The sequence below is a fragment of the Pterocles gutturalis genome, unplaced genomic scaffold, assembly GCF_000699245.1.
Source record: "Pterocles gutturalis isolate BGI_N339 unplaced genomic scaffold, ASM69924v1 scaffold4619, whole genome shotgun sequence".
Taxonomy (NCBI): Eukaryota; Metazoa; Chordata; class Aves; order Pterocliformes; family Pteroclidae; genus Pterocles; species Pterocles gutturalis.
In genome coordinates, this window is record NW_010133018.1 from 49343 (window position 1) to 74013 (window position 24671).

The window sequence follows — 24671 nt, forward strand, 5'->3', positions numbered from 1 at the left end:
CCTGAAAAGGAGCAACTAGAAAAAAAATTAGACAAATGACAATTTAAAGAGGAACTAGAAAATTCGCAGGTAAACTACAGAAAGCTCACTGAGTAAATTTCCAAGATTTGGATACTTCATAAAGACTTTGAGAACTTGTAGACTCTTGCCCCAGCTACTTTCAGAGAAAAATATACTTTGACTGAATCCATTTGGAAAAGGTACCTTGAGCCAAGTGTAAAGTCATACTCTTTTATCAGTGACCTGAAAACGGAGTCATGGCTGCTGCCACCTTCTGTGCTATTGAAAGCATTATACCCACTTCACAGGAAAATGGGACAACTAGATGGGCTATAAGGGCAGATATGCCCTGAAGGAGTTTGTGTTTGGTCAGCAGGTATGGGCTAGCATGCTTGTTTTAGTAATGTTCCAGGCAGATCCCAGGAGCTTCGTAAATAAAGTGGTGCTTTTTTTAATTTAAAAAAAAAAATACACTACTGAAACCAAACTTCCAAAGAACCATGAAAATAATTAGACAATTTTCAGCCACACGAGTCTATTATGTGCTGGCAAAGTACTTTCAGTTCAGTCACACATACATACACATATGCAGGTTTAGCTTTACACAAAAAAATAATTTTAAGAATTTAAAATGAGAGATTACTATTTTCTGGTAGAAAAAAAGACCAATCAGTTATTTTTCTATTTTGCCTGTTTTCTGCAGACAGCATAGTTGTGCTTGATATCTACAAAAAGAACATGTATTTCCTTTAGCAGCAGATGAATCAGTATACTTGACAGGAGTTTTAGAGGAAAAAAATATGAACATCCTTATTTTTGCTGTACAGATATTTAATTCCTTCTGCTGGGCAATCCAGTCATCAACTTACCCAGTCCAGTCTACAGGCTAAGACTAGATCTTGCCTATGACAGGTTTGTCACACCAAAGGGCCAGTGATCTACAGGGGTCTTTGCTGAAATAGGTTGTAATTTCAGATTTATTTGCGGTAGTGTTGTTGGCAGGTTACACCACCCTAGTCTTTTCTTTGAGTCAACATATGTGATTTTACCATTGCAATGCATGCTATGTTCATTTATGGTTTCTTTTTTTTTTTTCCTTTTCCTAAGGGAAATAGTCCATGTATTTCTCTTTAACCTTTCATTTTATTCCAGATGGTATGGAGGTGGACTTTCCCAAAAACATTGCACCAGAGGAAGTCTTTGGGGAGATACACTGCTGCTTCAAGGACTTGTGAACAAAACTCAAGTAGGAGTGGTGCATGGGGAAGTTCTCTGCTGCCTTCTGTTGTGACTTGGGATCACTTCTTAACAAGGGAAGCTTCATAAATACAGGATAGCTTATGTTTTGATTCAGAGATCTTTATGAAAACACCCATTTCCCCACTCTGAAGGGTGCTTGAGCCTGGGGGAGGCAGAAGCTTCCTCTGCGCATCAGTTACTTTGCTTGAGCAGGTGCATCTGATATCAGACATGAATTATGCCCATGGTCAGATAACATGACGGAAACCTAGATGCTCTCCTGCCTCGATATGGCCATTTCCCCCTCCCCCAAGCTTATATATAGCAAGAATATTTGTGTGTTCTGAATCATTATTTTTCTTTGAAATATCTAAAAATACCACTGCTGGAGGAAGCCAGCCATTTGAACTATGTATATTTAGTCTTCTCCAGCTGCTGGAAATGCTGATAGGATTTGAATTTATCAGAATTTTGGTTTAGGCTGCAGGTTTTTTTCTTAGCAACAGTTGCTATGCAAATTATTCAAAGCGTGTTTCTGCTGCAATTGATGCTGAATAGAGATTTGGAGTATCAGATCGTGAAACATCTTTGCTGTAAAACATCTCAAGTTCTTAACCTTTGTGTGGAAAGTTGACAGCTATATCAACAGAATCACTTGCCCTTCCCTACTGCTTTTCAGGAGTGAAATCTTAATACTTTCTTAATAATAGAAAAAATTAGGGTATTGCACAAGAGAGCAACGGAGGAGAGGTGCAATTGTCCTCTTCTCTCCTCTTTCATTACTGCAAAGGACTCCATCCTTTGTAAAGGGGAAAACACTATTGCTGCCTAGCGGCAGTGCCAGACTCTTGAGGGAAAGAACAGGGAAAAGCAGAACTCCCATCTAGCATTAACTCTGTTAATGTCTTTGCAAAGTTTGAGTCAATTTTTCATTCATAGTACAGATAGATAAATCTGTACTGTGTTAGAATTATCACAGCAGAACTAGGTATAGAATAATCCTGAACTCCCAAATTTCCAACACTCCATGGAAGTCTGTAATAATGAAATACATTGTACTGATCATCTTTCCCACATCGCTTATTGAAGGTGTTGAATTTCCATTACCTGCTGCTATGCATTTATGAAAAAGCATCTCATATAACCCATCAAGTTCTGCCAACAGCGGCAGCTGGGGAGCTAACCTAACGCTATTGCTGCCATTTAGAAGTAGATATTAGAGACAGGCTGAGTTCTGATCCTGTTTCAGTCTAGTTTAAGCAAGTATCAGTGTTTGAACTTCTCAGTAAATCAGAACTATAGCTGGATACTCAGGACTTTTCTTTCTGCTTTCAAAAATCACATGAAGTTAATACAAGTGCATAAAGATTAATTACAGAGAGATTTTGTGTTCAAGAGTGGTTGTGTTCTAGAGAAAATAGGCCACTAATTTTTTGAGATCATATCCGTAAGCATGTTTCTAGAGTTACAAATATGAAAAACCTTCCCTTAACCCAGGAAAAGGATGATTCAAAGCCAAAATTTCAGGGCCCTGAGAAGTTTTGTATGACAAATCTAAGTGGATTTATCATTTTACTTAAATGGGAGGGGGAGGGAATAATCACCAGTGACCAACTCATAACTCCTGAACTTGTGCAACACACGAGCAGATGTGAGAACTGCAGATCTGTGGTTACATTTTGCACATTGCTACAGCATTGATCAGCTTAGGGGAAACCTTTATTTTTCACCTGGACTTGCTATGAAGGAAGCTAACTGTTCCAGCTGAAACTGGACACAAGTCCAAGTCACATCCAGAGGAGTAACTAAAATGACAAGGTGATGAAACACCAGGGGAAAAAACTAACCCGTCAAAGCTAACTGTGGGGTGAAGAGTCACAAGTCTGTGCAGTCCTTCAAAAACTGAAAAGAAGATGAATTATTTGGAAAAATTCCCCATAAGTTTAGTTCTATACTTCTGCTGGGTGTGTTGACACCGTATAACTGCAGAGCTTGAGCTCAAGCTCTACATGCCCTTCAGTAATCAGTGATTACTTTTGCAAATGTCATACTAATTAGTCAGATTCTCATTGTCAGAATTATGCATTTCCATTTTGTGTAAACAATCAATGAACAAGAAGTCCTCTTCCAAGGTCATGACAGGCAAATACCTTATGTAATGTCTTACATTAAAGAAGTGGAAAGCATAACACTTGGGACCTTCTAGACTCTCCAGCTAAAAATGGTGTATCAGCAAAAAAATGACCTTTGTTGTTGTAAAGACAATAATCTAGATTTCAATTATTATGTTAAGTAGCATACAATGGAAACAAATTCACAATTTAGATACTCCTGTCCTCAACTACTGTAAGCCACTATAGCTCAGCAAATGTATTGTGAACAAACTTAACCTTCTGTGTCCACTATGGAAGATGGGCATTTTCAAAGACATGACAATGAGCACCATACAAACCTTTGCATAGCCAGCTTGGGGAGTGGAGAGGGGCATAACATGTACTGCAGTAACTTCTTTGTGAACCATTAGCAATGAATTTACTCACTGAACTGAACTAAGAGATAAAATGCTAATAAAAGCTTGCCTTAAGCAACAATTTTTTTTTTTATTTAAGAAATTCTATTTCTATTTCCATCATCTCTGAGCATTACAAAAAACTGCATCTGACTTTATTCACCAGAACATTTGTTCCTATGGCAGAAGAGCTGCTGTACCACACTTGGGGTCTACACTCTTACTTGGCACGTTTGCTCTTTTATGCAAGGTTCATCCCACCCTGTGTTAGACGTGCTGTAACCAGCTCCATCACAACAGGGAGTTTAGACTCCTTTTAAAGACACAGGGGAGAAGCAGGTTTGTTCTAGGTACAACTAGTCCCATTCTGGGGCAGTTGTCTGAAATAACAGACAAAAATCACATCCTAGACACGAGTGTGTGAGGGAGTCCAGTTGAGCAGCTCAGATGTAGGCACCTGTTTGGTAGAGAGTTAAAGTCAGATGAAGAAAAAAAATCCCAACTATTCAGTCTGCAGTCTCAGTCTTGTGCACATCTGAAGCCAGAACCTATGCAGGAAGCTATCAGACAGATCCAGAATGACTATTTAATCACTGTTTTGAATGCTGAGGATTACCAGACAGCTTCCTCCATTCTTTCCTCTGCTTATTCCTATTATCAGTGAAGAAGACTATTCTTGAGGCAGAAGAAAGCCTGTTCCTTGCCTAGGCAACACTGTGCTCATCCACGGCAGCTAGAAAAACACTAAATTAGTTTGGTCATTAAAGTACTGGCCTCGGATCTTTTGTATTGCATATTGTACTTGAGGGATATCCAATATTATCTTCAGTATCATTCCTAGAAACACAATTTAAAAAGCACGAAAATGCTACAAGTCTATGCATAAAGTTATAAGATGGTCCCTTGCAAAAGTGAGGAAAGACAACCCTATCTTCACACAGAAGTTTCAGGGTGATAGGTTATGTTTATTTAAATATTTGTTTTTCATTTCTTGTAGCAATTAAAGTGAACTATTATCATGAGTTAGATAAAAGACTATATAGATCATTATGATGACATGGCAAATTTTGTATTGTTTTTATGACTGTGCTGTTAGACTATAGGTTACTAAGATTCATTGAGAGATTTGAAAGCTTTTTCATTCCACCTCCCAACCCATTGCTTAGGTACGTCTTGTATTTTCTCTTTCTACATAGCCTCAGCAACCCCAGACTAAGAAAACTAATTGCTTTGCTGGTTTTGAAATTGCTGTGAGCATTCCAGTGCAGAGAAGCTGCTTTTCTAAAGCAAACATGTATGAGTTTCTGAGATAGAAAGGCTTCAATTGACATCAGAGGGCTTTAGAATTGCTTCTTACTGTTTACATACTCTTTAACAAGGCCAAATTCCCTTTGTAGAAATCATTAGAGCAAAATTCTTTAGCAGACTACATTCACTTCAATCATTTCAGTTGCTGTTTATTCAGAAATGATTTAACATTCAAAGCAAATGAAGGTCTGCTGCAGTAAGAAGACAACTTTTTGCTGTGCCAGCCTGTGCCGCTGCATGTAATAAATACAGAGCAGGCAGTGTAACAGAGTTATAGCAAGAGTGATTTGAACCATAGTCATTTTTCTAGTATGTTTAGTACTGACCGCTACAGCTTGTTACACTGATACAGCTAACAGACAGAGTTGTGGTATTTTTAATGTTTCATTTCCTAGCTTTTTTGTGGAAGTCAGATCAATTTTCCTATACTCAGCCTCGTAGCAGAATAAAAAGCCAAAATCCTATGTCCAGTTAAGGAGGTAAAGACAATTCCCAGTCAAAAGCTACTCTCCTCTATGAATCTGTCTCTAGTGAGAATCCCTCCCTTATGATTTCCACATCCATAAGGCACGTTTGGGACAGTGTAGTGTCAGACCTCACCCCAGCTTCCACGGTGCATTTGAGGCAACCCTGACTGATGTGGTCCTGATAGCTGTTGTAAACCAACTAACAGCTAAATCTTTCACCAAATCACCCTACAGTGATCCTTTCTGGCAATGACAGGGTCAGCTAGTTGACCCTCAAAATCATGGTGGAATAAACCAACAACCCTAACACCCATGCAGAATTTCACCAATTCAAGGCACAGTGTAATGGAAGGGGATTGCTCTTCCCTTCGTACAGCCATCAGCTACTCCATTAACAACTGACCTGAAGAAATCTACCCTCTCATACGAGGACTAAATCATACTATATATGAAAATTTAAAAAGAAATAGAAACAAAAACGTGTAGGTCTTCTGCCATATGGGCTTTCTAGGGTTCCTACTGAAAAACTCTCAAGAAGTAGTCAAGCACCAGCCCACAGATCAGCACACTTAATGCTTTCAGTATTTGACAACCCCACTGCTTAAGTTGTGAGCCAGACTTAGAGCATAAACCACAGAAGTTTGATATACAAAGGAAAGAGGGAGCTGAGTGAATCCATTTTCATCAGCATTCCTCTGACACTGTCTTCAGTTACCTGGAGACAGCCCATGTGGTCATACCTAGCCCATGGCGGTGCTTAGGGTAGCTATGAAATAAATCAGTGCTGTCATTTTTGGCTGTAAGGAAGAGTATTGCTTGCTGGGCAGGACAATGTTATCAAATAGAAAAATAATAGACCCTCAAACAACTTGGGACTGAGGGTAACAAAATTCTTCCCTTTATTTATCTTCAGTTTCTTTAAGCAACACCAGGAAAACTGGAAAAAGGAATGTGGCTGCCTGGAAATTTTCAGTCTTCAATAATGAGCACGTGAGAGACTGAGGAAAAAAATTCCTCTGAACTACGTCTTGAGCATCTTTAAATGCATCAGTTCCTGTTATTTTTCTGCTCTTTAAACTGCTTTGTCAAAAGAGGCTGTCCTACACTTGATAAATTCCACTTTAATCAGCAGGTGTCTCTCTCTATTTATGACTGAGAAGAATGAAAAAAAATTGGTTAATCAGTCAAAAATTTATATAATCAAATAAAGAAAAACTCAAAGAAACTCCAGGAGACAGTGTCTGGAGATGATTAATAATTAACATTCCCATTTTCAAAAGGAAGTTTTATTCTTAGAGGTGACTAATTTTCCCGTTCAAGATTCCATCTTCCTTATTTGTTTTAATATCCTCTTAGAGCAAATAGAAATGCTCTTCCCAAAAAATTCATAACTCTCAGATAAAACTCAAATGCATTTTTACAACAACACTTGCTTTCCAGAGGTTAATGTGGAGATTATTTGTTGTTTCTCTTGCTTTATGTATTTCAAGGGAGTTTAAGCTGTTACTGTGCAGGATGAATACTGTTCAGAAATGGATTAAATTAATTTTTAACACTATACAAACATATATCCTTGCTTGTCAAAATGGCTTCCATCTTAAAACAACACCCATAGCAAAACATTTGCCAAAATGCCATTCATAGTTTCCTCTCTTCTCTCTCATTCCATGCAGAAATATTTGAGAATCAAGACTGAAGGTTTTGTTCCCATTCTAACGTAAAAATAAAAAAGAATAAGCGAGGTAGGAAATATCTGCTATGTAGTAAAGAAATCAAGGAGCTACAGTATTTCCCCCCTGCAGAACAGCATAACAGAATTGCTGTAAACTATTCCTGTCTAGAAAAGAATCCCCTTTACATTTGCTAGTGGACCACAGTCAGTAGAAATTACTTGCAGTTTTGCCATCCAGAATGCTTCAACACTTAAAACTCTATGACTTAATGAAAAGCACAGCATAACCTTCAGCAGTAAACCTCTTTCAAAAAGAACTCATGTGCTTAGACTGCCAAGTGAATTTAAACACCTTCCTAACAGTGAGAGAACCAGACTTCCTGTACTGGTGTGAGCAGGCATTAGCGCCATGAGCATCCTCTCGTCCAGCTCTCACAGACACGGCACACGAGCACTGCCTCTGCCGAGGGCTCGCTCAGGGGCTCTCGCAAGCCCCCTGTTAAAACACCTCCACCGAACTGAAGGCAGGACTGATTTCCCTGTCTCTGATGGAGTGCACCCTTTCTGGATACTGCTTAATCATCCCTGCTAGAAATAACTTTTCCCTGGGGCTTACGGACAGACTTCTAAAGAGAAAATCTTTTGCTTTCAGAATCTATCAGGCTGCCCAAAATGGCAAGTATTTTCAAAAGCGATGTTCCCAAAGGAGAATAACATCCCTACAAGGTCTTTACTCTTTCGCTTTACCCAGCTGAGCACTCCACTGACATATTAGCATGCACAGCATCCCTTTATGAAAAAGCATAAACATCTCCAGCAAGGGCACTCTGTACAAGTTTGTCTGCTAAGCGGCTTTGCCTTCTCCTTAAGATATGCTTAAAAGAAAGCAGTTCTCAGCAAAATAGATACCCTGTTATTCTCTTCCCTGTGGAACATATTCAGAGCCAGGACATTTTTGGACCCTCTCCATTAACTCCTGTGAGTTTGCATCCAGCCCCTCCACCTTTTTACAGAGGGAAGACGTTATTCCAGGCTGCGGTGGCTGCCCTGTGCCTGCGCGTTGCTGATGTGCTGGCAGGGCATTGCTGCAGAACCAGCTCCCTGCACTGCAAACGGGCTCTGTGCTCTGTAGGCACAGTTAAGTCCTGGAAACAGATACATGCCATTATTTCAAAATCAGTGCAGAGGATAGCAGTGACCTGATGGTTACGACACCGTAGATTAGGCTTCAGTATTCCTGTTGGATGTCACATTTTACTGCGAAGAAACAGTGGGAGGAAGCCTATTGTCTTTGTTGTTTAGTTTTTCCCCTATAATTAGCAGTGTTAAAGCACCAAAATAATTTGCCAAATCCTTTTGTATTTCTCTACACAAACTATAGTTTCCAGAAGGGTACAAAAACACAGCTCGCTTTACTATCAAAGGCTGTTACAGTGGCCCCCCTTCCCTGCACTGAGAAGAGACTTTCTTTACAATTAGTCCCAAAGGCTCTCAGCCAAGGCTTTCCTTGTGGTTAAATATGAATAAACCACTCTGACCTATAGCTATAAATTTTAAATAATACAAATTTATAAGATTTATTTTTATTATTCAGTATTCATGACCACAGATCAGATAGTCATATTAGTTTGCTTTGAATTAATCAAAGATATAAAATGAGACCAACCCATATGCATATATATTTCTAAATATACATACACACACGTGTACACACATCCTGCAAGTCCATATCTACTTCAAAGAACAGATACTGACCAAGACTATTCTGAATATAATTTCTTTTATGTACAACGGTACAACAGACTCTATGACGCAATTGGATTTGAGCTACTCAAATTTCACCCCAGCAGAAATACAGTTAGATCTTAACAACAATTTGAAATATTTAAAATCCTTTACACAATTCCTATAAATTTTATATTTGCCATTTATCTTTCACATTACACAGAAGAGCTAACTAATTCAAAATATATATATTACAAACAGAAGCAACAGGAGACAATCCAAGAGAGAATATCCAGGCTGATGCTTCGTTTAGTAAAATACTTAAGTGCCAGCTCCTCTGAGTTCACTGGAACTGTCTATGTACTTTAAATAAGTTACATGCTTCAGGCCAAAGGCCCCAGAAGAAAATGGCTACACTGATAATTAGAATGGAAAGACTTCACTTTCATGCCCACTTCTTGCCCCAGCTCAATCTTGAGGTAGACAAGTGGGCTTCAAAAGCCCCAGAGAATGGGTATCGCCAAGCTGACTGCACAGAATAAATGCAATTCAGCTGCCAAGAAACACAGGAGCAGAACAGGGCTTTGAATGCAATTCATCCACCAAGAAACACAGGAGCAGAACAGGGCTTTGCCCCCTCCAGGGCATGATTAGCTGTTCCAGCCAGCACAGAGTTACAGGAGGAGCAGATGGAAAACATCCAGACACCGTAGATGTCTCCTACTTCACTACTCATAGGTGCTTGTACTTGATTATGCTGCTGAGCACAGAATAGGAATGAGACTGGCAGAGAAAAGAATAGTAGCTTAATGAAAACTGCCTTTTAAAATACCCACTGCAGGAACGAGACTGGCAGAGAAAAGAATAGTAGCTGAATGAAAACTGCCTTTTAAAATACCCACTGATATCTTTTTTTAAGGTGTTACAAATATAGACAATACGATCTCTGTCAGAGTCCCCAAGCCTTCAAATCTATAGTTAGCTCAGCAAGTGAACAGGAGTAGAAGCTAAACTGAAAGTCATGGTATATATTTTAAGAGAACTAATAAATCATTCATCAGCCTTTAATTATCATACTCTATAATCACAGAATCAGGCAATATGCATTTCATATCCAAATCAAACAGTTCTACCTGGCCATTGACTAAAATTGGGAAGCACTTAAAAGAATTCTGTTTTGTTTTAATTATAGACAGCCCAAGTTCAATCTATTAATTACGGCATTTGCATCTCATCCTGAAAAATACATATGCATTTCAGCATCTTTAACTGTGTGATTAAACCAATGACACTCAGGATCTGCAAGACTGTTTCTTTTATTTTGAATATATATTACTCTGGTAATATTACAGGACAGATCCATTCTGAAAATATTTACTCATATCTTACTGTGGTTTAAATTTGAGTACTTAAGAACATTCTTAAGCAAAAATAGAAGAAAAAAATTTTCTTCCTTGACTGTTCCTCATGGTGATTAACACACTTTTAAAGTGCTTTATTTCTGCTACAACCCGTGAACTCTTACCTGGGACTCCCATGAATCTATTTATGTCACTGCCCCTGGAGTAAACGGCCTGCTAACAAACCTGCACATCCTCATAAGAGATGGAGAGCACTAGAAGTCACTTCAGTGTCAGAATACCCACTCAATTTTTTAACATGAGGAATACTGCATGAGGAGTTGGGTAGTTAACATATGATTTAATGACATTTTACCAATTTTGAGAAAAGGTTAATTAAGGTAATTCAGAGATAATAAAAAATTGTTTTAAACTAAATGCCAAGTTTTGTTAAAACCTCTCTAAAGCAAACCCTAACTTGAACAGTTTTTCTTACAAAGAGAATACATTAACAAATATGTGCATTTGACTGTCTTCTAGGGTATTATTTCCAGTCAATACTGTTATGCTCTTGTGCTATAAAGAAATGTTTATGTAAAAGAACATTCAATTATAAGTTTAAAAAAAGACCAGGGCTTATACTCTATAAAGATAAAGTATACATGCAAAATTGCCTTTTTATTGTGTTAATATAACTGCAACAATAATGAAGAACCTCAGACATCTAAACGTTTGCTCAGTCAAAAATATGCATTCAAATTTTATTCACGTTTGCCATGTCTAACAGGACATATAGTCTAGACAAACAATCTTGACAGTCTGTTTAAAGCATGACCATAAGCAACTTCTGGTATACAGTTTACACAATCCCACTCAGACCCACTGCAATTGCTTCAGTATATTTTGCTACCGTGTACAAGTACCCTTCATCAGAAGGTCTAGCAAGACTTAAAAATGAAAGTTCATTTTAAAATAGTTGTTCCTTTGAATAGGAAATTCTTTTTCCAGCACCTTTGTTATCAATACCTGCTCCCCAAAATGGATTCAATTCCATTACAGTGCCCTCACACATGATCTTGGCTGACTTCATATATTAAGCAGGTTAAAAACAAATCAGACCAATTTCTTTGCCTTTGATATCAGTGAACATTTTTCCTCTTGGTTTCAGTTGTGTTGGTGACATGATTAGTTGGAAAGTTTTCAAGACCATGAGAGTCATGATACCGCATTACAAGTTTCTTCAGTGGTGTGTCTCTGAAATAAGGCTGGCATGTCCCAGCATACTGCTAGAGGCATCTACTGCCAGAAAACTGAGGAGATTTGGACCTTATCTTTAGGCATTGTACCTTTTTATTTATCTGAGTCTTACCACGTACCTAGAAAACTCTGTTTCCCCATGAATATATCTAACTATGTCAGCTAAAGAGAAAAACCCTATAGAGAACAATTTTTCACAAAACCCTTGTATTAATGCATGGCTCAAAGTTACATATAGAAACAAGCATTTTAAACACAACACTGAAGTTAAATCTGAACTATATCTTAAACCTTACCCAGAGAATCTCAGGATCTGCCCATCACTGGCAAATTTCAAACAAGAAACACAATCTGGGGGATAATCCAGTGAGCTCCTTGGGAGGAAACACATGCTCCCATTACATCCCTCAGGTTCCAGCACTGGGAAACTCTTAGCCAGAGGACTTGTGTGCAGCTATGTAACACTACTTCACTGTTGCAGCTTCTGCATCCACAAGAGCATTAATACGAAGGATATGCTTGCACTTCAGACTGCACCACAGTGTGAAATAGCCTCCAGCAGATGCACTGCCTGGCCCTGCAAGCACGGGGCATGGTGCGGGCTATGTCCTGTGCTTTGAAATTGCACCATGCTTGCAGCTCACTGAGAGGGAGCTGTGACACTTTCAAATCACCATCGCAGACTGGCAGCTGCAGTCAGCCTTTGTGGCAGTTTCCTGGCCACCTGTCTGTCAGTAATATTTAATATATGTCTGAATGTATATAGCATGCTGGTAGTGAATAGCACAGGTGAGAAGTTTCCTTGCCATAATAATGTTTTTCAGCCAAAAAAAACTGTTGCAAGAATTGCTCAGTTTTCCTTTAAAAGCACACACACTTTCAGACTATCAGAAACACCAACTTCTGAACATATAATTCCAGATCCAAATACCACAAGGGTCAGCTTTACAGAGGTTTTTTTCAGCTTTTCTAGAGGCAATGAGCCAGTCTTGTCAAGTAATAAGATCAAACACAGGTCAAGCCCTTGTATTTTATCAAGGGCAGGGAGCTGAAATTATTCCCTTCCTATTGAAATCTCAGCCACGTTATCTTCAGAATGTAGTTCTTGTTCATCATGTGGATGATGAACACTCTGAAGAAGCTTGCCAATCCATACAAGTTTTATATCCTGATATACAAATCACAAGTATTGACAGTCGGTATTATCATATATGAAGGGATTTTTCCCTGAACTTGTGAGAAATACAGCAGATGAAAAACCATGGCAAGAAAAACTAAGGTAAAAAAATGTTTGGTTGTTCTCCAGATGTGAACATGCAAGGGAAAGTAATAGAAATGAAGTTTCATGTTTTCTATCTATTCCTGTGCTTTAATCCTGCCTGCTGACTTTTTTGTCTGGATCTCATGAGACAGGGTGTGAACATCCATGAGTCTCCTGGTACTGACAAGGAGAATAAAAAGGAAGGCTTTTTTTTTTTTTCTTAAAAAAGCTTTTACATGTTTTAAAACAAGATTACAAAGAATCTGCTTTATGAACTCATGTATTTATTTACTTTTTTTTACTGTGGCTTACTTATTTGGTCAGAAGCTGTGTTAGTAAAGTGTAGACACAGTGTAATAACTTTGCTGGAAAATGTAAGGATTACTTTAGTGCTGGTGTGTGTCTTGATTAGGGCTGGGAGATAAGGTTTGAAAATCTGGAGATACTGAAGAAAAATTAGGGTATATTGGGTGTCTGTTTTTATAGCTCTCTTAATCGTGTTAGTAAAAAAAAAAAAATCTGCAAAGTTGCTCCTAAAAGACATACACATTTTTTCCTGCGGAGGTTAGTTATCTGCCTGCTCATGCCTTGTGCTAGTCTTCTGCAAATTCTTGAAAGGAGCTTAGAAGTGGAAGACAAGTGTCAATATCCCTAGCAAGTCTATATATTAATTCCTCTGAATTCCAACACAAGACTTTGGAAATATGCATAAAAGGCCAAGAGATAGAAATTACACTTGTAACTGCCTTCATTAAGAGCAAGAGCATACCCATTCTCTGCCTAATGAGCATCCAAGATCAATAGAACTTACTGAGCTCCCTGAGCTTTGATTTAGGGAGATCCTTAATAACCTAGGACACAAGATATAAAAGCAACTATAGTTGTGCCATCAAAACCAGACCAAGGATAAAATCTTGGTCCTTTGTAATGACTAAACGTTGATTTTCATGATACAGCACAGAATTTCAGAAACCTTCATTTACTTCCTGATTTTTGAGTAGTTTCTATTCTAAGTAAACAATTGCAAATTCTGTTGACGAAAAGTATCACAATATAAACAAATGTTTGGAACATTCAATTGCTTCTGTAATTCCTCCACAGCATATAGTTGCTACCTCTCTAGCCCTGCATAAGAAGCTATTTAACTAAACGCATTAATAGTTGAAGAACAGTGCTGGGAGATTAAGACAAGGAGTTGAGAATATACTGCACGCATTAAAATTACATAATTTTAATGCTCTTTTAAACAGCAATTTCTGTAGAGAAATTTAACAAACATTATGGCTTACAAAAATGATAGATCCAAAGTTCAAGACCAGACTAGTTAATAGTGCTGCAATTTTTTTAATACAAATTTGAGTGTTTCATAGCTTTGACTTTCAATTCTCCATGTTTTATTACACCAAGATTCATCACATGTTTTGCTGGTGAGATCTATTCTCATCTTGGCTTAACCCAGAAGCACGTGTGTTATCCAAAGGTCTAACAACTGTGTATAAGGACCGGCGCGTTAAATTTATTTCACAGCTACCTGTATTTTCAGAGGAGCAATAGCTACATCAAGACTATGTTTCACCTTGGTTCTGCTGCTGCGGTGCTGTACCTCTGCTTATTCTTTTCTGTGCAAGCCTTGTCTTTCTTTTTCTTGGTACAATTTTTATTACAAAATTTCTTTAACCTGGCAAGTTTGTGTCTCATGGTTGTATGCTTTAAACATGAATGGGAATGCATGCACAGTCTCAGCTGTCACGAGTTTTTGCAGTTGTTATGACAAGCTCAAGGATATGGAGTCCTGCTCCTTGGCCGAAGTACAAACCCCTCTGCACAGCCCATGCTGGGACAAAGTCCTGTGAGTGCTGCCGGTTGGTGCAGCAAGAAAAACAAAAATCAAACATTTTGTCAGAGATGGTGGGGCATAAAATCCCCTTCATTCCCCTGCTGAGACTAGGGACCACTGTATGCTAGACTAAACACTGCTAGAATTATCAAGGAATAAAGAACACGTGTGAATACTATACTTGAAGGTCAGAGAAAGAAAGGGTGGCAATTGACCCTTCAGAATCTTTTAAACATTACAGTTTTCATTGGCATTTCTTCCTTCATGGCAGTAAAGCTGAGTTAAGACAAGCAGAAGGGATTTTGCCTGTTGTGCATTCCTATTAATTGCCTATCTCCTGTCATTCTGCTGGACAAACTCTTACATGGTTATGACAATGGAAGAATCCAGCATATTTCCTAGCAAATGTAAAGAGCTTCAACATAAATTTATTTCTGTGGTGGTTTTTTGTTGGTTTTTTTCTGCTAATTTTTAATGAAGATTACGTACATTTATCTGAAATACCTGTTCAGTCCTGGATCCTTACAGTTGCTCAACAGCTGCACTACCTACTGTAAAGCAGAGCTTCCAAATTACTGCATAAAAAAAACCTTCCAAGGGATTTCTTCTGTATGAGTGACAAAAGCATCTGACGTTCTTATTTAATTCTTACCACAATACCATAATTACTATCAAATGAGAATGTCTTACAGTAGGTATCTGCTTATTACTCATTACCAAGACAGCTCTGTCTGCATCTTTCCTTTTTTACGTTTAATTCAGCAACAGATAGTTCTGTGAGGATAGGACATTTTACAAACATTTCACATCCCTCCATAGGATCTTAAGACACTTCTCACTTGAATTTCAATCGCAATGTTTGGTATGTAATAGGTGAACAGACACAGTTCTTTTAGGGACCTCCTTGTTACACTGGCTGACTCTTGCCCTCAGAAGGCTTTAGCTTTCCAATTTCTTCCTCTTATAAAAAAACTAATGAGGTCCCTCCTGTACTGCTCCATATTGCCTGTCATTCTTCATTGCAGTGGTCCTTTAAATAGCTTTTCTGTCATAGAAGCTGCTCTAAAGGTGTTAACTTGGTATACTGAAATAAATGCATTTATTCACCTTAATTACAAAACCAGTTTCTTTTTATAACTCTGCAAAATCTATTTGGGTGAATGGTACTCTGAGTTACAACATTATATAGCACAGAAATTTTTCCAACAGTATTTTTTTTCTATTCATTGTTGGGAGCAGTCTTGTTCACTATATAATAGTAACTATATTTAGCGTACAACCTTCTTCTATTTTTGTATAATATTTTGAATAATTCAGAACATACAAAAGACAAAACAGGCAAACAGTGAAACTGTACAACCTGTTTCTTCACTAAAGGTGACTTAAAAACTAAGCTTCCAATCTTGACCTTTTGGCACATGCTATTTCACACTGACTTTGCACTAGTAAATAAAGTTATATCTACGTATAGACATATAATAAATATTCAGGAAGATACAGTTGAAGAAATTTTATATTTAAAACCCTTTTTGCCATACTACACATGGAAATGCCAACTTGAGGTTTGTGTCAATGCAAGAGTATTCTTCACTAAACATTTGCTTTAAGTTTCAAATGCACGCACTTACTCAAGTCCAAGAGATGAAGAAACACACTTTTTTTGCAGCATCTAGCCTCATAAAACCTGGTCAAGGTCAAGAAACATTTCAATGAAATGTTCTACTTCTAAACAGTGTCATTACCAGATTATTTGCAAGAAGAGGTCCTACTCTGACAATAGCTTGTACATGTAGACAATTTGTTGAGAAGTTATGTTCTTTTTATCAGTTTGAATTATTTAAATAAGCTCAGTCACAGTTAGTATTTAAATGACTAGTGCTTGCTTTATAAAAATTGAAATATATAAATTAAAATACAAATTAATAACCTTCTTATTTTTCTCTTGTAGTTGTTTTTTTTAGTAATTTACACAGTCAGATAGAGAAATTATCTCACCACTGATATAAATTTCTGTCAATGGTTTTTAAGGGGGGAACCCTTACAGCAGTATCCAACACAGAACATCTGAGAAACCTTCTTAGAGTCCTATTTAAGTAGGCAGTCTTGATTAACTCAGAGGCACTGCTAACACGCTTAACAGATATTTTCACAGCATTTCTAGACCAGTGTTTAAGAGATGTTTATTGTCAGGTGCTGAAGCTCTTGGGGTGCTTGTTTTGTTCAAAGAATCAGAGAACCCCCATCAGAACGTGGGAGAAGAGCTCACAGGAGGGTGGCATTCTAAGTCATGCAAATAAATCATTAATTAATTACATAAATAGTTTTATACAATCATGCAAATGTTAGAGAAAAAGCTGGGTAGGTATTTAACTTTCAAAAATTGCAGAAGGTAGATGGAGCAGGAGGAACATCAATTTCTCAATTAATTGAGATAGCATATCAAGCTTACAACAACCAGGAAATGTGTAAAGAGAGGAAGGAAATTGAGAAGTTGAAGTTACAGGTGTTGCTCTTGCAGCAGCTATTACAAAGAAAGAGGCAGAGGCTGAGGAATATGTGGATTTTCAGGAGGTCAAGGACCTGGTCAAGGACGGGGGGGAGGAAGAAGTGAGTCTCTTGGCCCCAGCCAGTGCACCAGATGCAGAAAGGAAGGACACTGGTGTGGGATCAGCAAGCAGCCTGACTAGGCTGGCCGAGTGTGATGTCCTTGAGCTGGGGGAGCCAACCTTGTTAAGCAAAAGTTTGTCCTTGTTTAGTGAGGGGAGTAAAGCCTTCGGTGTGTTCTTGGCTGCTTCTGATCAGCAAGGAACAGGATTCTTGTCTATTGCCTTTTTCCAGCCAAGATGTTTGAGCCATCCCAAGGCCTTCCCTCATCAGTGCCTTTGATGTGCCCTTACAGTCCTTTACAGTCAGTTGTTTGTAGAGCTGGGGTGGTGTTGGTGCAGGTGTGAATCACAGAGTTGGGTTTTTTGTCAGGGAGGTGGTTCCAGACTACGCTCTAGCTCACTTGACAGTTCTAAATCAGGTTCCAGAATATGTTCAAGACTATGTTCTACCACCCTTGAAAGTTCTAGATCACTTTCTATATCCTTTATGGTTCTAGACTACATTCTTGCTTGCTTATTGTTTCTAGATCACTTCTTGTCACAGATTATCAGTTCTGATTCAGGTCACTTGCTGGTTTTACCTCAAATCAACAAGTTCAGGACTGCTTCCTGGTTCCAGGGCAGATCCTAGCCCAAGTGATGTTTCTAAATTATGTTTCTAGCTCACTTGTTGGTTCTAGTTGACTTCAGGGTACTAGATCACGTTCTAGCTCACTCAAAAGTTCTAGATCAGGTTCTAGAGCAAGGTCTAGAGCACATTCTAGCTCGCTGGAAAGTTTAGATAGGCTTCTAGATTCATTTCCAGGCTGTCTTAGTGCTCCATTGGGTTCTGAGGGGGTGAGGACCTAGTTCAGGCAGCTGTTTTGGCTTATCATGAGGATTTGGAATACTTGCTGATGATGAGAGCAGTCTCACTGGGTTTCTTCCTTTCTTTCTTTTTTTTTTTTGTCTTGCATGCACATTTTTTTTCTTCTTTGAGGCTCTTTTCAGTTGAAGGCCCATTGCATATCAAAGCACAGACTCCTGCATGCAGGACAGAAATCACCGTTACTGTACACAGCAAGACTCTTTTATACTTTCTCCACCCTAACGTAATCTCACGCAAAAGCAAGCTTGTAGTCTCCCATCATGCACGCTTCCTGTGAGTGTCCACACAGCTCCTTCTTTAACAAGCATGTTTTGCAGTGCTCTCTCTGGTTGTTTATACTTCCCATGGCTTACATCCAACCAGCTCAAGGACATCACACTCCTCCAGCCTAGTCAGGCTGCTTGCTGATCCCACACAGTGGAAGAAAGACTGTCGGCTATGAAAGAAAGAATTTAGAGAAGGGAGACAAGGAATGCAACCTAATTATGTTGGAAAACTCAGGGACCAGGGAATGATGACACAGACGTTGGGAAGCTGGAAAAGACCAGTAGCCTATTTTTCTAAATAACTGCATGAAACTAGTAAAGGTCTGCCAGCATCCCTGAGAGCAGTGGCAGCCACAGCATTACTGGTCCAGGAAGCACGAAAGTTGACCCTGGGACAGCCCCTGATGGTCTTTGTGCCACAAGCAGTATTATCCACAATGGAAGCCAAGGGAAACTGCTGGCTGTCCCCAAGTCAAATGGCAAAGTACCAACCTATTCTAATAGACCTGCAGGACATAAAGCTGTCACTGACTAACGCACTGAACCTGGCAACACTTCTCCCACCTGAAGAGGCAGAAGAAATCCAACATGACTCTGTGAGTATTATTAAATACAAATATGCCAGTCAAGCTGATTTAAAGGATGAGCCAATATCCAATGCAGATATCTAATATTTCTCTTATGGCAGCAGCTTTATGGATAACAGACAGCACAGAGCTGGATATGCAGTAGTAAAGCTCTGGGATACAGTGGAAGCAAAACCATTACTCCCCAATACCTCAGCACAGAAGGCTGAATTGCCTTGACCAAAGCCCTAGAACTAGCTGAAGGAAAAAACACTTGATGTCTATACAGACTCTAAGTATGCCTTTGGAGTCCTACATGCCCATGGAGCTATCTGAAAAGATCAAGGATTGTTGACAACAAGCTGGCGACAAATCAAACATGGCCTAGAAATTTTATAAATGTTAGAAACATTACAGAAGCCAAAAGCTGGAGCCATAATGCATTGCAAGACCCACCAAAGGGCTGACCAAGGTATAATTAAAGGCAACAGGAGGGTAGATTTAGCAGCAAAAGCAGCAGCAAAAACATCACCAAAAAACCTTTCAGGGAGCATTGATCCCCCAAGCAAAAGTTCCACTTGAACCACCAAACTATACTATAAAGGAAGTCCAACTGGCATAAAAATTGAAATGTAAGAAATGAGAAGATGGATGATGGAGGACCCCCAAAGAACAAATTCCAATTAAAAAAGCAATGACTGAACAGCTGATGAAAGACCCGAATGAAAGAACACACTTTAGTGCAGACACCAGGGTAAATAGCATAAGATGCTTTGTGAAATGACCCAAGAGGGAAGGCACGGCTGACCAGGGGCTGTGAAAATGCCCTGTGTGCTGTGCAGGTAACCCCAAAATCCAACCCAAACCATCACCAGGAGAAACAAGAAAGGAATGAAGCCTGGAGAGTATGGGCAAATAGACTTTTCAGTTACTAAGAGAAGGATTCTATCAATACCTGTTAACAGTGGACACTTCTACTGGCTGGCTGGAATCCTCTTCTTGTCAAACCAACAAAGCCAGAGAAGTTGTAAAAGTCCTGCCTTAAGAAAGTGATTCCTCAGTTTGAAATTTCTGAAGGACTTTCTTCAGATAACGGGCCACATTCTGTATCATAAATAGTCCAAGAAGTAGCAAAATCCTTAGAGATTAAGTGGGATTTACACAAAACATGGAGACCACAGTCAAGTAGACAAGTGGAAAGAATGAATCAAACAGTAAGAAAACAATTGGCCAAAATTTGTCAGGATACAATTAAAACGGTCAGAGGCAGTACCAATAGCTCTATTAAAGATTAAGATATCCCCTAGAGCCAGAGAGGGTGTTAGTGCATTTGAATTCTTGTGCAGTAAACCATACCCCATGAACAAACTGGTGACAGAAGGCAGTCAAATGTATGTAAAGGGGGAAAATTGGATCAGGCAACATGTGCTGTCCTTGTCTGCAAGGACATCTTCTCAAAGAGAGGAAATTATGCTCCTCAAGGTGAGAAAATCACAGAAAGATAACACAGGAACGGCAAAAACGAGCTAACGTCCTAATGAATAAAGTATTTGCACTGTTGACAAATGATCTCATACACCAATCATCTCATATACCAGTATGGTTGGGATTTTTTTTTTCATATACCAATATGTTTGGGGTTTTTTGTCCTGAAAAACTGGAGGATACTGCCACAGCATCACACCTGGCTCAATATCAAAATACAGTTGTGTTGGTATTTTTCTTGAACTCTCAATTGATCAGGTACAAATAAGAAACTAAAAAGCCCCAACCCTCCAGAACTGCTACAAAACAGCAGCGATATTCTCTAGGCCTGAATTTGCAATCCTTTATTACATTTATGTAACAACGTTTTAGCCAAACAGTCATTAGTATTGTCTAGTAGAATGGGATATATCCCTATGAAAAAAATTATTAATTCCATTTCAACAATCTCATAAAAAAGGTAAACTGAGTCATCTTATCACTCTGTTGATTACAAACAGTGTCTATATGAGGACTTAGGGATCTAATTAATTAGTCACAGCTGAAGATAGTTTAGATGAACCCTGCCTTTAATGGTCTACAGAGCAGGGTTTTACTTTCAAAATGAACAGCTGACTCCTTTACTCCCTTACCACAAAACAAGAAACTCAGACAACCTTCTCATCCGGCTGGGGAATATTGCTAACAATAACATTTCTTTGTTCAGAGCCCGTGCACTCTTATTCCCCTCAGTAAGGGTGGCCAGTGGTAGCTGAGAAGGTGGTTCCACAACCATGTCACTGAATCACTCTCCAAAATACACATCTCTTTTTTCCCCATAGCAGAACTAACACAGGTGAACAAGTAGTTTCCCTCCCAATCAGACAAGTGACTGTTGGCCTGAATATTGTTCTTATCTCAATCATCTTGCTCTTGATTAGCAGCAGTAAAAAAAAGTCTCAATGCTCCTTTTTGCAGAACCACAACTGACTAAAGAGGCAGACACATTTCATCATTTTCATAAGTAACAGTTTGAGCTCAAAAGCAAAAGCTATATAGGTAGATGGAATCTCAAAAGAAGTAGAAGTGCTCACCAATATCCGTGCTATAAAGATTAAGTAAACATTAACATGTTTACGAAAGCAGCAGGTAAAGACTGTGAATATTATATACGGCTCCATATTAAGCTGACTGCCTTTTCACATATTACCTGAGCAAGCCTGGCTGTTTGTAGAAATTCCTTAGTTTGTTTAAGCAGTGTAGTAGGCAGGGACCAGAACCACAGCTGCTGCAACAACCCAGCTGAACTCAGCCCAGCTGTGCCAGTTTACATGTGCTGGGGAGCCAGTCCTTACACCTACAACACTGTTTATGTTATTCAATATTAAAAATTACTGGTTACATTCTAAAACATCACTTGGATTATTGGAGACCTTCAGAAATGGTGTTGTTATAGCTCTCACTTAAAGTAAAGCACAGATTTAGATCACACCACTGTTTAAATTGCAACTAATATTTACATTCATTGATAAAGTTCAGAAAATATTGATTTTTAATTGTTTAGGGTTTTGCCTCTATAGCCCAGCAACTATTTGAGCTGCTTTTGAATGAAAGCAATTATTTCTTAATATAATATAACCATATATGCAAACTATTGTAAATGCCGGTGTGTTGCAAAGCTTGGCAGATAAATATAACAATTGTGAGGTATATTACCGTGAGTGAAATAGATGGAACAGAAAATGCAGTTGAATCAGTATGTTACAATGAACAAGAAAAAATTAAAAGTTCATCAAGAAGTTCTTTAGCCAACAGCAAAATTTCAGTTCTGCCTGACTAACACTGTGGGCTCTGCAAGGAAATAAAAACCATATAAATCAGGTTTTCATCTACTACAGCAAAAACAAGCAAAGTAAACCAAAGAAGAAATCAGGAAGAACCCACGTCAGAAGCCACATACACAGAAACTGAAAGCCTTGGGCCAGAGAAAAGCTTGCTTATACCCCACCCTGCTCTTATACTGCCCTTAAATGTCTGCCACTAACACCTGGACCTTCAATTATCCCAGCGCAGCAGCTCTGGGAGAACTACACAGGTTTTCTCTGCATGATTTTCAGTGGGTATAAAATCAAACATAAATAATTCTTAAATGGGAAAAAAATGCAGAAGAGTTGTGTTAGTATCCTTTGGATAAGGACCTTAAAAGAGATAAGTGCAAAATCTAAGGATAAAATCATACCCTTACAACGTTGCTTTGCTAATGATTGTCCCAGTGTATTGCTCATCTTTATTTGCTACGCTTGAACACACTTGGATTTTTAGCAGTAAGCAGGTCACACAAAAATTTAATTTGAAAATCTGAATATCACTTAAATGTTTACTGTGCTGTTTCTATTGAAAACTTCGAATTCTAGAAGAGGATGGTGCATGCAGAGTGCTTTGACAGGATACGGCCATTCAGCAAGTACATCTCTGTGCAATAACCTCCACAGTCAGGAAGCATGGTGTGTCCAGCTGGAAGATAAAATCACCTGAAGAGCCTCCTTGTCACCATCTCTGAGCAGTGAGGAAGGCAGTGGAGCAGGAGGAACGGGTGAATCAAACACTGTGCTTCTAAGTGACAGTGGGAACCAGCACCTGACAAGCCGATGCGTGTGTTACCTTCACTTTACAAACTTCTCTGTGATTTCTAAACAGCATTTGCAAGAAAGCTTCAGCTTAGCATGGCATTCACTGCAATCTGCAGGAATCTTGGCTAACTGAACTTCACAGGTAGCAGTGTTCTCATTCTCGATAAAGGCACCAAGACAGGGAGAGAAATTAGATATGTCTAAGGTCACCTAAGAAGTCAGAAGGGTATCTGGCTTCCAAAGCAGCAAAATTCAGCCTAGGGTGACACATTTAAGTTTAAGAATGTTTATGACCCATGGCATTAAGTGGATTCTTTAGTGCTTGACTATATAGAGATGGATGTAAACACATTTTAAGCACCTCTCTGAATTCAGTGTGAGATATTCTGACTCTACACTTTTTAGTTCAATAAAAGTTTCTAGTAGGACAACGGTGAACTGAATTTTTCCCTACTGATTGTAGAAGGTATGCTGAATTTATAGTAGAGGTGCTCTGAAAGCTCCAGGAGGTTGTAGATTTCTAGTCAAGTTGACTTCACCTCATCAGAAGCAGTGAGTTAGAGCATAGGACATAAACACATATGGTGTTTGTATTCCACCACAGACAAATCCAGCTGTTGCAGGAAAAGCCTCCTGAAAAAGATCTCTTCAATGATCACCACTGGATTTACCAGGCTCTTGTAATCCCTACAACCTTCTGATTGTGACCTTTGCTCTTTTTGGTGATTTTCGTCAATTCCACAGTGGGTATTTTGAAAAAACAGATTATTATTCCATTCTTCCTTCCCAACATCTGACAAGAAATCTTATCATCTTCTAGGAAAGGATCCTCCATTTCTGGCTTTACGGATTGAATTTCATGGTGATGTTTGGCAACAGCATGGCAAGGCACAATAAATTGTTGTCTATGTGTATTAGAAAGCCTGAGAAACCTGTAAATAATTGGATTTTCTGTTTGAAATATTGTATTTTGAGACTTTAAAATTCAAGAGACAATCATAATCTCTCCTGGGCATCAGCTATTTTACATCTTTATTCCATTTTTAGTAGATAATAGGTTCAAAGAAATGTCACTTTCAATTTTCAACACAGATCTAGAACAGTCATATGTCTTTAATGGGCATTGTATCTCATATTGACTCTTTGAAAACAGAGCAATGTGTTTGTATTTCCCTGAAAGTTCTCTTTTTACTAATTTTTTGAAGAGGAAAGAGGCAATGGATAGAACCTTACTGTAAAATGAAAGAGTAAGAGTGAACTTTTTTTGATATGACCACTTGCCTTTTAAAAAAAGACTGACAGTTATATGTCCTGTTTTCTTCCCTGTGACTCTAAATTAAAGGAAAAACAAAAAAAGTTAAGGAACTGAATTTTGTTACATCTACCAAAGGGTCAATAAATATTCTTCAATATATTTTTGAAACACACTAAATTAGAAAACAAATTCAAATCATATAGTTAACAAAATATTTCCATTTAATCACACAAGCAGGACTTGTAAATAACACAGTTTGAAGCTTTGGAGCAGATGGTCTTTCTGTTTTAATTCTTTATCTGATCTGCTGTATGCCAGTAAATCTCTGAGTTTCATTTGCTTTATTCAAATCCCTCAGCTATTCAGGACACGTTGTGTCAAAGCATTCTGGTGTGGAATTT